The 18,961-nt window shown below is 41.9% G+C and overlaps 1 protein-coding gene across 2 annotated transcripts in view; it reads left to right on the top strand.

The window, feature by feature from the left end:
• The first annotated feature begins 3,072 nt into the window (after positions 1-3,072).
• Positions 3,073-18,961, top strand: part of RUSC2 (RUN and SH3 domain containing 2) — a 56,833-nt gene continuing 40,944 nt past the window's right edge. The window contains exon 1 of one of the 2 annotated variants that reach the window (XM_061132976.1): positions 3,073-3,354. The gene's annotated coding sequence lies outside the window, so the exon portion shown is untranslated. The remainder of the gene's footprint in view (positions 3,355-18,961) is intronic. The other variant, XM_061132979.1, reaches the window with a different exon arrangement.

Raw genomic sequence — 18,961 nt, forward strand, 5'->3', positions numbered from 1 at the left:
ATTTTTTCACTTGAGCTAGATGGAATAACTGCCAAAAGCGAAAACAGAGAGGTGATTCTAACACACATAGGCCAGGTTTATACTTGTTCCTCATCTACAGTGTCTCAGGAATAGGGAGAGATTGTGGGAAGATTTGGCTCATCCTGCATCTTTAAGAACTTTTGGGGTAAGACCATATTTATGACTGCCAGAAACAGAGAAACAAGGGAGCATTGTCCTAGATCCAACATTTCCCTGTAATTCTAGCTCCAAATCTTCTAAGAGGTGTACAAAGGGTTTTGGAGAAAACTCAGCATTTGGAGGATCCTGGGAGTCATCTGAGACTATTTGCTCTTCTTTACCTCCAACCCCCAGTGACACATTAAATTAATCGTTAAGTCCTATAGAGTCTATACCCTTAATGTCTCTTGAATCTACATCTTATCTAACCCCTCAGCCACTGCCCTAATTCACACCCTCCCATTTCTCATCACAGTTACCACAGTCTCCTAACTGGTCTCTTTCCTCTAATTCAGTACCCACCTGTGACTGGAGTGAGATTTCTAAAGTTCTTATCTGTTCAAATGCTGATAATATTGCAGAATATTTCTGCCTTTGACAATGCAAATAATTCCTTCCCGGTGATGCAAATTAATTTTGTCTGGAAGAGAATTTACATTTCTAAAGTCAAATACCCTTGTGAACCAATCTTAGTGTCTTACTGGCTCTCTCATTAATCAGTGAATTAAATATGGCTTTATTTTATATTTGTATAAGACTCGTGATTTTAACTTCTTGAACATTTATCCCGTAACACAAGTAACAGGAAGTAACCCACATTTTCTGAGGTCAAAAATAAGACTGTATGAATGAATAGAAGGATGCATCATCAACCCAGAGTAAGAGTTAAACAGCCTCGGTGAGAAGTGGAATCAGCTACTGGAGGCCGGAAGAACCTGGGGAGTAGTTTCTTTGTGTCTTCACTTGACTCCTCTCTAGGCAACAGACTGATACTTCTCAGCAAACTGTTTTTTTCTGCAACTCAGGCCATTTGACAAGTAAAATTTGACACCATTCTCAAATTTCCATTGTAAGTCTAACCATGAGTAAAAGTGTACTTCTCTCTCCCCCAAGTCCAAATTCTCAGGGAAAGAGTTCCAATTGGCCTAGCTTAGGCTAAGACCCCACCCTGGACCCTTTATCTGCACAAACATGCAGTTTTTCACTGGTCTCCCTGACTAAATAAAGCCCTCTCCACTTTGCCCCCAGAACTGTAGTTCTAAAATTCATATTTGATTTACCATCCTGCCTCCAGATAAAGTATTTCTTCACTGCTTACCGGATGAGTCCCAGCCCCTTAGTTTGTCGTGGAAGGCTCTTCATTATCACAGCTCTGACCATCTTTGCTATTCTCTCTGCATTGGTCCCACATCTCCATCATATCAGTTGCTTTGCCCTGTTGTTCTTAGGTACATGCTTCCCCCACACCTTTTACCTCCCGCTCATTATTCAAAGCTCAGCTCACATGACTTTTGTGAGGCCTGAGGATGTATTACACAGTATGACATTTATCTCCTTCCTTGACTGTGACCTAACAAGCCTGGGAGTGCCTAGAGCACAGGGTCTCAGACTCTCTTTCACAGAGGATGGAACCTAGAGAGGTTCTAATAACTATTTATTGAAAGACCACCTGCCCCCACCCCCCTTTGGATACAAGAGGATGACAACAGTCTTCAGTGTCTCACATACACCCTGCATAGGAGCAGGAAGCACATGAGTTCTGATAAAGAAAAAAAATATTCATTACACTTGTTAAAGATGGTAAGGCAAACTTTATTTGCAGGGGCAGGGCAGGGGGAGGATAGGGAGTGGGCTGGGGATCATGGAATATCTATAGGAACCACTGCAATGAGGTGCTGCAGTGGGGGAGAGATTGAGCTCAACTCAGACCCCAATAAAGACAAGTGATAATTTATTAGCCAAGCAGGAGGGTAGAGGTCAGTGGCTGGAAAATTACAGCCTTCATCTATTCTGGCTGCTACAATAAAACACCACAGGGACTCCCCTGGTGGTCCAGTGGTTAGCCTTTGTGCTCCAAAGGCACGGGGCAGGGGTTTGGTCCTTGGTTGGGAACGAAGGTCCTGCATGCTGCATGCCGTGGCTGAAAAACACACCACACTACAGACTGGGTAGCTTATACACAAATTTCTCAGACTTCTAGAGGCTGTAAGCCTGCGACCAAGGTGCCAGCACGGCCACCAGGTGCTCTCTGGTCAGCTACTTCCCCATCTGAAGGACTGGGCTAGGGAGCCCCATGAGGTATCTTCTGTGACGCTACTAATCCTAATCACGCAAGCTCCTCATGACCTAATCACCTCTCAAAGGCCCCACCTACTCATGTTTGGGGGTTAGGATTTCAACATATGGATTTTGAAGGGACATGAACATAGCAATTACTAAGAAGAAACATCAGAGGAAAGGGGGATTCTTGGTAGATCAACTCAACAGAATTCTTGCTGAAAGCAGGCGAAGGTGATAAAACACCAAGGATGGTCAGATATCAAGAGCGGAGAATTTCCAATAAACTGATTTAAAGGGATTCTTGCTCAAACTGGATTCTACAAGGACAAAGAGGGGAGCCCAAAGTCAAGCCTGGTCCAGGGCCGACTCAGAAGAACCTGACTAAATTTTTGGCCAAAGGAGACAGTCTTTGTTCCGTTCTAGACTTTACCAGGCTTCTTCATCCTGGCTATGCTGGGGTGCTTTTCAAAATATCAAGGCTGGGCACCACCCAACCCCTTCTCCACCCTACCCGTACTTCTGGATCAATTGGTCTCTGCTGAGGTCAGGCTTTAGTTTTGTTTTTCTATTTTTCCCAAGAGGTTCTACTGCGGTGTCAGGCAGAGAATCGCTCCTTTAGGCGATGGCGGATGCGCAAATGCACCTGCCTTGCACACGCCAGTTAAGCCGCGCGCGAGGGTTTTCTGGGTCCCAGCACAGCCCAGCCGCTCCGCCCGCACCACCCCGAAGGGGCGGGGCGCAGGCCGCAGAAGGCGGGGCCACGGCGGAAGCTCGGCCGCTGCCCTCGCGGGAAAGCACTGCGCGTGACTCGCCGCGCTCAATGCAGAGGGAGCCGGGAGGCGGGCGAGCACCCGCACTGGCCCAGCGGGCCGAACCACGGGCCATCCTAAGGGGCGGCCTGAGGGCAATTCAGATCGGACCATCGGCGCCACAGCTGCAGGGGAGGACCGGGCGTTACCAAGCTGTCTGAGAGAAGGGGGACGACTGCTTGTCCCCGGCTGCAACGCGACCCCTGCAGGGCGCGAGACGCCGCCGCTGCCTGCGCGGTAGGACCACGCCGAGGCGAGAAACCAGGTAGGACGCGTCTTTGGGGCAGGCGAGATCCCGGAGATCCGCTGTCCTTGCGTTCCAAGTGATCCCTTGGGAGAAGGGCCCTCAGCTCGCTCATCTATCCAGTCCTTAGCGCGCCCTCCCTTCCCTTCAGCCCTCCCGCCTCGTCCCGTCAGCCCCACCCTTCGGTCTTGCTTGACACTCTGGACCAACCTCATCTTCAGTCCTAGCCCTTCAGTTCCGCCATCCACTGAATCCTCAGTCACCCAGGACAAGCCATCCTTCGGGCCGTCACCCCAGATCCACCCCAACCGTCTCCTCAAACTGTCCCTTCGAGACACCCCCTCAGCTGACTCGCGCCCAGGGGCCATCGTTGTCCCCACATCTCCTGTGACGGCCCTGGAGGAGCGCGCGTGGCCTCTCAGCACCCAGCCGGGCGACCGCGGCGGGAGTCCTCTGCACGCCGGGTCCTCTGCGCCCTCCGCCCCTTTGGCCCCTGGTTCCCACCTTGATGCCTGTTTGAGCCGGGCTGGGATCGCTCGCTCACATCCAGTTTTACCTTGGGAAAACCTGTGGCCTGGCATTTTGCCAGCCCCCTGCAACCGCTCTTACCTGCTGCAAAGGGTACCATGATCCCGTTGCCCAGGGCTGCCTTGCGATGCCAGGCTGGCCCTGAGGACACCTGGGGGCTGCCCTGGAGGCAAGGACCCTACACGATTCGTTTTTATCTCCCGTGCCCAGCACAGTGCCTGGCACATGGGAGACTCGGTAAATATTTGATAGGTGAGTGAATGAATGAAACCAATGCAGAGATTGTGAGGCAGTGTTTCATGGCAAGACGTGTCACTAGTTACATGAATGGGGGGAAAAAGCAAGGGCGTCTGGGGATTACTTACCGTGCTCACGGTGGGAGCATAAAACTGAACATAGTCTCTCAGTTCATGCATCTAATTTCATTTACATAGAAGCTTCTTTTTATTAGCTGTTTTACCTTTATGTTATGTTTACCAAAAAGAAAAAATTAAGGTCCAAGGCTGCAGAAATTTTTATTGGTCAGTCCTTCAGTGGCTGCCCAGATAATCTTTTAAAGAGCTTTACCCAGGTGACCCCCCCCCTCCTTTTGCCCTGGAGACTAACTGCTCCCTCTCCTGAAGAATTGTGGAGGCTAGCCACATCCTTCAAACCTGATTCAGTGTACCTGATCAGCTGGTGCTTCAGGACAGGTTGGAGGAATGACCTCAGTTACTTTACCCGATACCTCGCCTCCCCCTTCCTCCACTGGAGAGGGGAGACATCCCAGCCTGGCCTAGTGTGAGACTTATCAAAGATTCCTAAATGCTACTATAGTATGAACAGGCCATATGAGCCATTTATATCTCAGTAGGCCAGCATCAGGCAGGGATTACCACTGTCTGAACAGTGTCAGTAATAAACAAGAACACAGGCCTTTTAAAGATGGGATTCTCAAAGAACAGAGAGCCTGAAATCTGTTTTTGTTGATTCCTAAGAGGATAACATGAACAGGTTCAATTTCCTGAAGCTAAGACAGGGTTCGGCGATCTCCGTTTTGGCCCAGGGTCCGTGGGGAAAGAGATGATGTTGCTGACTGATTAACAATAGTTTCAAAGCTGCGGGAGTTTATAAGTAGTTGCCTGACTACTAGCGGTATTGTTGTCACTGTTGTTGTCCAGTCACTACGTCATGTCTGACTCTTTGCAACCCCATGAACTGTAGCACACCAGGCTTCCCTGTCCTTCACTATCTCCCTGAGCTTGCTCAAACTCATGTCCATAGAGTCAGTGATGCCATCCAACCATCTCATCCTCTGTCGCTCCCTTCTCCTCTTGCCCTCCGTCTTTCCAGCATCAGGGTCTTTTCCAATGAGTCAGCTCTTCGCATCAAGTGGCCAAAGTATTGGAGCTTCAGCATCAGTCCTTCCAATGAATATTCTGGCTTGATTTCCTTTAGGATTGACTGGTTTGATCTCGTTGCTGTTCTAGGGACACTCAAGAGACTTCTCCAGCACCACAGTTAGAAATTGTCAATTCAGAGCATTAGTAGGTAAAAACTGTGACTGGAGTTTCTTGGGGGGCTCCGTGGAAATTAGTAATGGTAATGGTTTCAGGGAATTGGGAGATCCCACCACTGTCTCTGGTGTTTTGCTCTGCCAGTCCCTCCTCACTCACATATGTGCTCAGTCATGTTCGACTCTCTGCATGTCCCTCCTACTGTATGGCTATAGAGCATTTACCATCATTGTTTCTCTTCTGCTTTGAGCCAGGTCAAAATCTGATTTCCTCTGATTTTTATGTTAAGTGTCTAAGGTCCCTTTTTGAGGCCAGGCCTTCCTAACTGGAAGCTGGGTATGTTCTCACTCATTTCTAGCTTTGGTTTATCCTCTACTTTTTCTTTCTCCCATTCTCTGACTTTGTAACTTTAGAAAGTAAGTCTTGGATCACAGATACCCAAAGCAGAAAGGGGCTCCTGAGCAGAATTAAGCATGGAGTCTAGAGACCAGTACTTTTAATTTTTTTTTTTTTTGGCTAACCAATATGTTTTTAATGGGCTTTTGTACACTACACTGTCTAGGTCCCTGTTAAGACCTCAGTATCCCCAAAACACTCTGGATTATTTATTTTCTCTTCACTTCTGATATGGCAGAGCATTGCCAGATAAAATACAGGATAGCAAGTTAAATTTGAATTTCAGATAAATAACAGAGTATCCTGTATTTTTATTTGCTTCCCTAGTTCATGGGACGGTTTATGTGTTCTATTTTTCTCTGTGCAACTTTAGGACAATAACTCACCCTTTTTTTCTGTTACTTATACACAATGACCGAGCACTTACTAAAAGTCAGTTGACCGAGATGGCTCACTGATGTTAGGGTAAGGGCAGGCTCCGTAGAGATAGTCTAGTTGATCAGTGTTGAGGTTACCCAGAAAACACCCACTCAAACACTGACATATGATATTGTAGTTCCTGTCAAATGAGTCTGTCATGCAAAATGAGTGTATTGTTTTGAATGACCACATATAAACATTGCTCCGAGATTGACTTCAGGGGGTGAGAGTGGGGAATGGGATGCATTCTAATGAAAAGTTATAACTCATAGCAGAATCTCTCTGGTATTACATTTATTCTTTTTTTTAAGTTGTGGTAAAATATATATAACATGAAATTTGCTATTTAAACAGTTCTTAAAGATACAGTTCAGTGTCATTAAATACATTCACATTGTTGTTCAGTCATCACCACCATCCATCTCCAGAACTTTTTTTTAATCTTCTCAGACTGAAACTGCATACTCATTAAACAATAACTCATTTCCTCTTCTCCCAGCCCCTGACAACCACCATTCTACTTTCTTTCTCTATGATTTGACTACTCTCGGTGCTACGTGTAAACTGAATCATACAATGTTTGTCTCTTTGTGACTGGTTTATTTCACTTAACAAAATGTCTTCAAGGTTCATCCATGTGGTAGCTTGCATCCCAATTTCCTTCCTTTTTGAGGCTGAATAATATCCGTTGTAAGTATATATCACATTATTTTTATCCACATAAAAGCTTCGGTTGCTTCCACTTTTTAGCTATTGTGTATAAAACTGCTTTGAACATTGGTGTACAGATATGAATCCCTGTTTTCAATTCCATTGGATATATATCCAGAAATGGAATTGCTGAGTCATATGGTAGTTTTACATTTAATTTTTTGAGGAACTGCATACCATTTTTCACAGTGGCTGTACCATTTTACATTCCCACCAGCAATGTAAAGCATTCCAGTTTTTCCACAAATTTGCCAACACTTATTTTGTGTTTTGTTTTTTTAAAATAATAGTCATCCTAATGGGTCTGAGGGCTTCCCTGGTGGCTCAAACAGTAAAGCGTCTGCCTGCAATGCTGGAGACCTGGGTCCGATCCCTGGGTCGGGAAGATCCCCTGGAGAAGGAAATGGCAACCCACTCCAGTACTCTTGCCTGGAAAATCCCAGGGACAGAGGAGCCTGGTAGGCTACAGTCCATGGGGTTGCAAAGAGTTGGACACAACTGAGTGACTTTACTTACTTTAATGGGTCTGAAGTGGTATCTCATTGTGGTTTTGATTTGCATTTTTCTAATGGCTAGTGATGTTTAGTATCTTTTCTTGTGCTTATTGGCTGTTTTTATATTTTCTTTGAAGAAAAGTCGATTAGAAATCCTTTGCCTGTTTTTAATTGGGTTATATCTTTCTATTGTTGAATTGTAAGAGTTCTTTATATTTTTAGGATAGAAGTCCCTTATCGGATATTATGATTTGAAAATATATTCTCCAGTTTCATGGGGTTGCCTCTTTTGTGATTCTTTGATACACAAAAATTTTTAAATTTTGATGAGGTCCTGTTTACCTATTTTTTTCTTTATTTGTCTGTGCTCTTGGTGTTGTAGCCAATAAATCATTGCCAAATTCAATTATTCTTTATCCATTCATCTGTCATGAAGCTCTTTCCCTATGTTTTCTTCTAAGTTTTCTTGAATAAATTTAACTCTTATGGGTAGGACTAGATCTATTCTGAGTTAAATTTTGTATGGTGTGTAAGATAAGGGCCCATTCTTTTGCATGTGGATATCTATTTTTCCTAACACCATTTGTTGAAGACTATCCTTTCCCCTTTGAATAGTGTTGCCATTCTTGTTGAGTATCAATTGACCAGATATGCCAGGTTTATTTCTAGGCTTTCTATTTTCTTTCATTGGTCTCTATGTCTGTCTTTATGCCAGCACCACCCTCTTTTTTTTTTTAATTTATTTTTTTATTAACGTATAGTTGAATTACAGTATTCAGCAAAGTGACTTGGTTATACATATATATACTTTCTTTTTCATATTCTTTTCCATTATGGTTCATCACAGGATATTGAATACAGTTCCATGTGCTGTACAGTAGGACCTTGTTGTTTATCCATTCTGTACATACCAGTTAGCACCTGCTAATCCCAAACTCCCAGTCCACCCCTCCCACCCCCCGCACCTTGGCAACCACCCGTTTACGCTCTATGCCCCTGATTTTGCTTCTTCTGTTTCTTAGATAGATTCATTTGTGTCATAGTTTCAATTCCACATATAAGTGATATCATATGGTATTTCTCTTTATCTTTCTGACTTACTTCATTTAGTATGATAATCTCTAGTTGCATCCATGTTATTGCAAATGGCATTATTTTTTTCTTTTTTTTTTTTTTTTTTTGTTTTTATTTATTTAACTTATTTAGCTGCACAGGGTCTTAGTTGCGGCACATGAAATCTTTTAGCTGTGGCATGTGGGATCTAGTTCCCCGACCAGGGATCAAACCTGGGCCCCCTGCATTGAGAGCTCATAGTCTTAGCCACTGGACTAGCAGGGAAGTCCCTATTTTTTTCTTTTTTATGACTGAGTAAGTACTTCATGGGGCTTCCCTGGTGGCTCAGAGGTTAAAGTGTCTGCCTGCAATGCGGGAGACCTGGGTTCGATCCCTGGGTCGGGAAGATCCCCTGGAGAAGGCAATGGCAACCCACTCCAGTATTCTTGCCTAGAGAATCCCATGGACGGAAGAGCCTGGCGGGCTATAGTCCATAGGGTCACAAACAGTCAGACGCGACTGAGAGGCTAACACTTTCAACTCTTGTGCTAATTCTATTTTTAGAATAGAACCTGAGGAACCACCATACCATTTTCCACAGTGACTGCCCAAGCTTACATTCCCATTAATGGTGTGGGAGGGTTCCTTTCACCATTTGTTAGCATTTGTTACTTGTAGACTTAAAAAAAAAAAAAATTCTTTTGTTTGTTTATTTGGCTGCACCAGGTCTTAGTTACAGAATGTGAATTCCTAGTTATGCATGTGGGACCTAGTTCCCCACCCAGGGATTGAACCCTGGCACTCAGCATTGGGAGCATAGAATCTCAGTCACTGGACCGCCAGGGAAGTCCCCACTTTTAATGATAGCTGTTCTGACCCTCATGAGGTGGTACCCTACTCTTTTGATAACTGTAGGCTGTGTGGTAAGGAAGTATAAATTCTACAACTTTGTTCTGTTTTTCAAGATTTTTTTTTTTTTTATCTATTCAGGATCCCTTGTGATTTCATACAAATTTTAGAATGAGTTTTTCTATTTCTGTAAAAATTATCATTAAGATTTTGAAAGGGATCTCATTGAATCTGTGGATTGCTTTGGACAGTTGACATCTTTTCATTATTTTATAGAAAGAACACAGTGTTAGTTGCTTAGTCATGTCCAACTCTTTGCGACCACATGGACTGTAGCCCACCAGGCTTCTCTGTCCATGGGCTTCTCCAGGCAGGAATACCGCAGTGGGTAGCCACTCCCTTCTCCAGGGGATCTTCCCAACCTAGGGATTGAACCTGGTCTCCCTCATTGCAGGCAGATTCTTTACTATCTGAGCCACCAGGGAAGCCTCACATGAGATCTACCCTCTTAACAAATTTAAGTTTACAATATATTGTTGATTGTAGGTATATTGTTTTACAGCATATCTTTAGAGCTTATTCATCTTGCTTGACTGAAACTTTATACCCAATGAACAACAACTCCTCATTTCCCTCTCCCCCAGTCAACCATCCTTCTACTCTTTGATTCATGAATTTAACTATTTTAGATTCCTGATATAAGTGGAATTGGGCAGTATTTGTCATTCTGTGGTTTTAGCCTATTTCACTTAGCATAATATCCATCCATATTGCAGGTGTCACATATTGCAGGTATTGACATCTTAACAATATTAAGTCTTATGATCCATGAACACATGACATCTTCCCACTTACTTCTTTAATTTCTTCCAGTAGCATTTTATAGTTTTCAGTGTACAAGTCTTTACCTTCTTGGTTAAGTTTATTCCTAAGTATTTTATTCTTGCTGATGCTGTTGTAAATGGAATTATTTTCTTAATTTACTTTTCAGATTGTTCATTATTTTGTCTAGAAACACTAAACTGATTTAAAATTTTTTTCTCATCCTTATTTATTTATTTTTAAAATACTTATTTATTTATTTGGCTACTCCAGGTCTCAGTTGCAACACGTGGCATCTTTAAGTTGCTGCTCTCAGACTCCTGGTTGGGGCATGTGGGATCCAGTTCCCCGACTAGAGTTTGAACCCAGGTCCCCTGCATTGGCAGCACAGAGTCACCAAAGAAAAGTTAGGTTATAGTCTATATACTGTGTATAAAACAAAAGTGTGTAAGTAAAAGTGTACATCTTAAAGGTTTTACCGAAATACCTAAGTTTTTAAAACATTATTCTTGATACTTAAAGCAGAAAATTGCTGTTCTCTGGAATTCCTGGAAGATGAGACTTTGAGCTCTGAAATGTATGCTGTTTTTGGCTTCTTGTGTGAGATCTTGTGGTCAAGGACGACGAGTTGATAACTGGGTGGAGGGGGAAAAAGAGTCAGCCAACTTCTGGCTAGATTTAGTTATTTTAGGATCCAAAGTTTATACTTAAGTTTATCTTAGGATCCTAAAATCTATATTTAACTTGTTTATCTGTTTTTATACTTTTGTACTTCCTTTCTTTTCTTGTATAATTATTTTAAGAAAGAAAATAGAACCTTATATTTAGTGTCCCTAGGGAAAAATAGAAAATTGGTTTTTACTCATGTTCAGGTAAAAGAAAGATCAGAGTATTCCTAACGTCAGTATAGATAGGATTCAGAAGACCCCAAGGAAAAAAGCAAAAATTCCAGATGAGAGAATTGGGAACCCACTGCTGTTCCCATTCATCTGAGAGTTGTTTCACTTCCAAAATGTTGTTTTCTTGTTATCTGAAGGATAACAAGGATCTGTTTATTTAAAGATGCAGCCAGGGACTTCCCTGGTGGCCCAGTGTTTAAGAGTCCATCTTACAGTGCAGGGGATGTGGGTTTGATCTCTGCTTGGGGAACGAAGTCCGCACCGCACAGCCCCTGAAGCCGCACACCCTGGAGCCCTAGAGCCTCAACTAAAAAGGGACCTGAGCCCTGCAAAAAAAGACCCGCATGTGCCCCAGCTAAACGTGAAGCAGCCAAAGAAATACAGTTTTTAAAAAGATACAGCCAAACTATTATCAGACCAACCTAGTCTCTGAAGGTTCTAGATAGCTGAAGTTTTTCTGCGAGGCTGATCATTTCGTTTTAAATATCCTTCACATCAGGGTCCCCAACCTCCAGGATCTAATGCCTGATGATCTGAGGGTCGAGCTGATGTAATAACAATAGAAATAAAATGCACAATAAATATAATACTCTGGAATCACCCTGAAACCATAGCCACCACCCCATCCCCCAGGTCCATGGAAAGACTGACTTCCATGAAACTGGTGCCAGAAAGGTTGGGAACCACCTTTTTGTCTCCTGTTCCAAAAGGATAGTAATTTAAACATTTCTGTCTCGCTTATATATTACTGTTTAACAAACATTCCACAACTTAGTGGCTTACAACAATGACTATATCCAGTTTTGTGAGGTGGCTAAGGGATTTTCTGCAGTTTCAAAAGATGGGTTCTGGAAATGTTTTGAATAGGAGCATTGCTGGGTGAATTGTCTCCCAAGGAGATTGCTTTGAAGGACTTCTCTTGTTAGGTGGGACAGGGCTATTCTGCTTCTATTGAAAACATTTCCAGAACCCATCTTTTGGAACTGCAAAACCACCCTTAGCCAGCTCACAAAACTGTGAGATATAATCGTCATTGTTGTAAGCCACTAAGGTGTGGAATGTTCCTTATACAGTCATGTATACATGAGACAGCAATGTTTAAATTACTGTTGTTTGGAACAGCAGTCCCCAGCCTTTAACTCCTTAGATAGTGTAATGTCAAGCTCAGTTCATAGGCTGCGCTCTGTGATATGCTTAGCCTCACATCCAACACAGCAACTTGCAACATTGTTAGTTTGTTCATCCCTAATGATAGTGGCTGGAGAAGGGAGTCCTGGAAGCAAGACCACCTGCCCATTATGCGTCATGAGCACTTTTGACAGCCAGGTGGTGGTGATAGATAGTTAAGGAGGAGCACTAACAGCTCCTTGTTAAGCTGTGGCTTTTTATTGGGTTGTTGAGAATATGTAGTAGAGAATAGAAATTTTTAAAATGTTTTTTAGAGGGGAGATCTTTGTTCAAGTATATTCCACAGATAAGTGGACACAAAAAGGTAAAGGCTGAACTGTTTTGAAGGCAAGGGGTTGGGAGAAGTAGAGTCTAACCTGTTCACCTCTCCCTCCTTTCCTCTCCATCCCATTCACTTCCCTTTCATTGTCAATGGGAGGGCTCTGTAAAGCACACTTGAAGCCAGTCACGGTGACTACTGAGTTTTGCCTTCTGAGTCATGACTCCAAAGTGGAAAGAGGTTGAAAGAAGTGAAGATCCCATCATCTTCAGCTGACCACCTGCCAGTAACCATTCATGGTTTGACAGAAATATAGCCAGAATATTTACTGCATACATACATACAGTTCCTAAATTCCTATGTGAAACGCTTAGCCTTATTTTAATGAGCTGTCTGGAACCAGGAATGAATTATAGATTCCTTTTACCCTTTGATCCAAGACCTATGCTAGTTTGTCTACCTTTTCTAGTCCAAAGCCAAGAAAATACTTTCTAGCCATAACTTCTAGTTTATAGTATGGAAAAAGTTTGTTTTTAGAATATTTTATAATAATGTATATGCTTTAAATATATATAGATATTGAACATTGGATGGGCTCTGTACCTCCCTCCCTTTGCATACTATTAGCCTCTTTTCTTAATTTCCTCTAGATATGTGTTAATTCTTAAACTTGAGGCTGCATAAAAATCACTTGCCACTCCTGAAATTCTGATTCAGTAAGTCCAACCATTTACCAGTCTAATAAATTCCCAGGAGAGGCTGATTCTACTGGTCCATAGACTACGCTTTGAGTAGAACTACTGTTAGACCCAAACTCTAGTCTCAGCTTCTTGATCAGTGGTTCTCAGATTTAGTCAACATAAAGGTTTTTGTTTTGGTTTTGAAAGAAAAGGCTCTAATGCATAAGACCCAGGAATCAAAAGCCAAATAGTGCCACTAAGAGTGTGATTTATGGCATATACTTTCCACACTGTGTTTCTTCCTGTAGAGATTAGGTTTATAAACCTATTACTCATTTAAGATTAAGAGATTGTGGAGAATACAGTCCAAAGAAATGCTATTCACTGCTCAGATTTTAGCCTAGAAAATGTTTAAACTTAACTGTGTTTTTATGGAGACAGACAAAATGAAGGATACTATGATATTTTCCTTTGAAACAAACAAATCTTGTCTATTTTGTTTAAAAATATTTTCTGAGAAAGTGTTTGTCTCTTTCCGTAATTATAGGTGAAATATATTTTCACTGTTGAAAATCTAGAAAAATACAGACAAGTATAAAATGACAACATATCATTGAACAGTTTTTGGAAACCAAATTTTTAATAGTTAGGTAATAAATCCATTGTTTGAATTTACCATAATTTACTTAACACAAATGTTCAACATTTGAGGTTTCTAAAAAATAGCTTTCTCTTTTCTGAAAAATGTTCAGATTAATAACCTTATAAAAAAAATCTTTGATAATTTCTTTAGTATAGAATTCTGGAGGTGGAGTTAGAGGATTTGAATATTTTTAAGACTGGGTATATATATATACATTTTCCCCCAACCTGAATATGAAGGTACCCAAATATGCTTTTATTGACAGTGTAAAAACGCCTGTTTTAGTTGTCTTCACCAGGATTAACTATTACTATTTTGTTTGATAATTGATGAACAAAAGGTAATGTTTTAATAGTGTTTTAAATCTTAGTGTATGCTTATTAGCTATATTCTGTTTCCTCTTCTATGGAATGTTTGCTCATATCCTGCCCATTTTCCTATTATGATCTTAGTTTCAAGGGAATAAGTCAGTCACAGAAGGATAAATACTGCATGATTCCATTTATATGAGGCGTCTAAAATAGTCAAAGTCATAGATATAGGAAAAAGAATAGTGGTTGCCAGGAGCTGGGAGTGGGGGAAATGAGGAGATGCTGTTCAGTTGGTATAAAGTTTGAGTTATGCAAGATGAATAAGTTCTAGAGATCTGCTGTACATTATGCTTATGGTTAGCAATATTGCCTGTATACTTAAAAATTTTTTAAGAGAATAGAAATATAGAAAATTTGAACGCCTAACTACTTCTCAAGGATGTTGCTTCATCGTTTAATTCCTCTCTTTCTAAACCTTCAATGTCAGTGGAGACAAAGTTACGAAAAAGGAAAGAGGACAAGTGTATTTCCTAGAACTAAAGAAGTCTCCAAATCAAAAGGGCCCACTGAGTGCCCAGCACAACCAATAGCAATACCATACCACTAGGGTAACTCGTCATGAAAATTTAGAACACTAGGGATATAGAGAAATTTTAAACCGGTATTTTTTTTTTTTTAAGTTTGCATACAAGCATCAGAAATCAGAATGGCACTGTACTCAACAAGAATGGAATCTAATTAGTAAGCAGTGAGCCGTGTTTTCAGATTCATGAGAGGAATTGATTTCTAACCTAGGGTTTTATGCTCAGCCAAATTATCAACTGTGAGAGTTTAAAATATATACTTTCAGATACTCATTATAAAAATATTCCTACTATGTATCCTTTCTTAGAAAGCTATTACACAATATGCTTCAGCAAAATGAGAATATAAACAAGAAAGAAGAAATCATGGGATCTAGAACACAGGGCAACTAAGAGAAGAGAAGCAAAGAAAATTCCTAGGATGAGGATAAAGAGAAGTCCAGCATGATAGTGGTATTGTAAGCCATAGAGAGAGTCAGTTCAGAATGTATCAGGAGAACAGAAAGTTCCAGAAGGATTATGGTCCAGGAAAAAAAAAAAGGAACTATGTTTGACTGTTTGGAAAATTAGATTGAGAGCAATTTTTACAGTTCTGCTAGAGAATTTGGGAAGAATTAGGGATAAATATATAGAAAACTAAACTAAAGAGAGCCAAGTATTAAAGTTACAACCCATCATTTCATGGCAAATAGATGGGAAAGCAATGGAAACCGTGATAGACTTTATTTTCTTGGGCTCTAAAATCCCTGTAGATGGTGACTGCAGCCATGAAATTAAAAGACGCCTGCTCCTTGGAAGAAAAGCTATGACCAATCTAGACAGCATGTTATAAAGCAGAGACATTATTTTGCCTACAAAGGTCCATATAGTCAAAGCTATCATTTTTTCCAGTAGTTATGTATGGATGTGAGAGCTGGACAGGAGAAAAGTGAGTGAGTGAGTGAAAGTTGCTGAGTTGTGTCACTCTTTGCGGACAGCAAAAAAGGCTGAGTGCCAAAGAATTGATGCCTTCAAACTGTGTTGCTGGAGAAGACTCTTGAGAGTCCCTTGGACAGCAAGGAGATCAAACCAGTCCATCCTAAAGAAAATCAACCTGAATATTCCTTAGAAGGACTGATGCTGAAGCTGAAGCTCCAATACTTTGGTCATCTGATGCGAAGAGCTGACTCATGAGAGAAGACCCTGATGCTGGGAAGATTGAAGGCGGGGACAGAGGATGAGATGGTCGAATGGCATCACTGACTCAATGGACATGAGTTTGAATAAATTCCAGGAGATCAAGGACAGGGGAGCCTGGCGTGCTGCAGTCCACGGGGTTGCAAAGAGTCAGACATGACTAAGTGACTCAGCAACAACAAACTCTTATTTGCTATACCAAGTCATAGCAACCACTGGATATTAATTGAATCAGAAAGTGTGAGGAAGGTGGATGTAGGAAGTGAAAAAGGAATGTTTAAAATTAAGAAATAATTAAATATGTGTGTGATTTATAAACATGCACATAAATGCCAGATGAGACAGCTAAAAGACTTGAAAGTAGTGGGAAATGACACAGAGATAGAAGGGGATGGAGCTGTGGATTTATATTATTCATCGTAAGCTTTATAGTGCAATGAATACTGGAGTGGGTAGCCTTTTCCTTCTCCAGGGGATCTTCCCAATCCAGGGATCTAACCCAGGTCTCCCCAATTGCAGGTGGATTCTTTACCAGCTGAGCCGCAAGGGAAGCCCTTTCACTTTTAACTTTCTAACCATGTGCATACTTTTTAAAATAAATCCCCTGACACCACATCACCCTCTGGGTAGTGCCTGTCTTGCTACTGTAACAGCCGACCTTTGTTGACCACCCCGCCAATCTACTGGATTTTCCATTCACTTTTGCACCCTCTGCAGTCTACTTTCATTTCCACTAACCACTCCCCTGAAACTGTTTACGTCAAGATCATCAGTGGACTCCTGGTTGCCAAATATGATGGACACTTTCAACGACACTGTTTTCTTTCAGTTTTTCTAAGATACCAACCACTTTCTTACCTCAGGGCCTTTCACACATGTCATTCCCTCTGCCTGGAATGTTGTCCCCATTTTTTCACCTGTTTAACTTCCTTTCGGCTAACATTTCAGGCTCAACATTTAATTTACAGAGAGACCTTCACAAGTTACCAGAAAGGCCTTCCCTGACCTCTTAATCACATCCATCGTCAGTCTTAATCAGATCCTCTTAATACTCTGCACTTTATTTCCAAGGCATTTATCACATTTCATAATTGTACTTTTATTTATGTGATTGCATTCCTCCACTAGATTGTAAGCTTCCTGAGGGTAGGGATAATATCTGTTTTGTTTACCACTGTATTCCTAGCAATAGTCTCTATTCCTAGCCAATAGGAATCTTTGCCCAAAGATTGAATAATAATCCTCAAAAGAGGTATTTCAGGAGGGCCTAGAAGTAGAGCACTGATTTTAGGAATTAAAAGAGAGGATAGATTAGAGAGGCTTTTCTACAGCAGAAGCTCTGGGACTTGGATAGGATCTCCTGGGGTACATGTTTGGAAATAATTAGACCTTTTAAGGAGAATCTTGTCAGCCCATGAATTTATGTAGAGGACTCACCTTCACTGTCTTCTGCTAATTCTGGTAATTCAGGTAGTCATGTACCTGTATTCACTGGGTAGGAGAATCTTGATTCATAGATAAGTTGCATATTCACTCTGACTTTCTCTGTATGTTATCTTGTGATGTTTCCTGGGATTGAGGCACTTTCCAGCTCCTAGGGGACAAAGAATAGAGCCATGAGGGTTAAAGCTTTTGAGGTGGTGTGCCTGTTGAAAGGCACTGGGTATGACAGTGACAAGGTTCTCTGCTGTGAATTGGTAAATTGAACAGTGGTGCAGCCTCAGGAGGCAATAGGAAGGATTTAGATTCAAGGAAAGAAGACATTCCTGATTCACATTCATTATAATTATTTACTGAGGTTCACTAAATGCCAGTCACTGTTCCACATGTTTTCTCTCTCTTTTAACTTCCACCAGCACCCTGTATTATTAGCCCCACTGTACAGGTGAAGTGAGGGGAGTCAAATAATTTGTCTTTAGACTTTTTGATGATGGCCATTCTGACTGAGCTCGTCTTCTGCAAGAACACCAAAATTGCAACTAGCTGCCGAATAGCCATCAACAGAATGTTGGATCCCACCAGAATTAGTCCTCAGGAGCAGAGTTATGTACCAGCCATTTCTTAGCTCCCTTCCAAGTGACACAGTGGTAAAGAATCTGCCTGCCAACTCAGGAGACACAAGATACATGGGTTCAATCCCTGGGTTGGGAAGATCCCCTGGAGCAGTAAATGGCAACCACTCCAGTATTCTTGCCTGGGAAACTCCATGGACAGAAGAGCCTGGGAGGCGACAGTCCATGGGATCACAAAGTGTAGGACGTGACTGAGCATGCACACAAGGTCAAGGTCTATGTTGACCAGAATGAAACAAAAGTGCTTGGCCTAAAGCTGGAGAGAGCAAATCAGGGTTCAGTTTCTTCATTATAAATGAGCAGCAGTTTCTTAGTTGAAGTGAGTTCTTATGCCTTTAAACAAAAGTGTTTGATGTGAATAGGGACTGAATTCCCGCAGAATGAATGGGAATAAAAATGGGACTCAACTGAGAGCAAGTTATTGATAGATTCTAGTGACTACTTAAAGGGCCAGAGTTTTCAACCAAAATGCATAATTTTGGTTGCCAATTCAGTATAAACTGGTCCCTGATTTAATAAATATGCTAACCGGCTTCCGTGGACAGAGATGGCTCCTATGGATTACCTGTGTATCCTTTGAATATAGCACATTCCAAAGGCCTGCTTCACAGTTTGTGTGCTCATAGCTACTTGGTTGTCTGTTTAGTCTCCCCAGGTGAACTGTAAGCACTATATGAAGGCCAGCCCCGGGCCTGCTTTGTTCACATAGTCTGGTGCCTTGAAATTCATAATTGCTCGGTTAATGTTTATTGGCTCATTCATCTAGTCCGTGGGCAAGACTGGCATCTGAGGTTCTCAGGGCTACAAACAAATTCTATACATCTGCCCAAAGCAGGGGAGGAAGGCCTCCCAGAGCTTTGTTGTGCTTCTGGGGTGAGCTCTCAGACTCGCTAGGTTCTGCCTCCTTTGGGTGGAGCCTCAAAGACTTGATGCCACTAGTTTTAGCAGTGGGGCTCTGGTTTTAGTAGTGGGGCTCATCTTTGTCCTGAGATGTTAACTGTAAATGAATCGTGCTATTTCCTGTCCCCTGGGGAACCCAAAGGGGCC

This window comes from Dama dama, chromosome 29 (assembly GCF_033118175.1).
Source record: "Dama dama isolate Ldn47 chromosome 29, ASM3311817v1, whole genome shotgun sequence".
Taxonomy (NCBI): domain Eukaryota; kingdom Metazoa; phylum Chordata; class Mammalia; order Artiodactyla; family Cervidae; genus Dama; species Dama dama.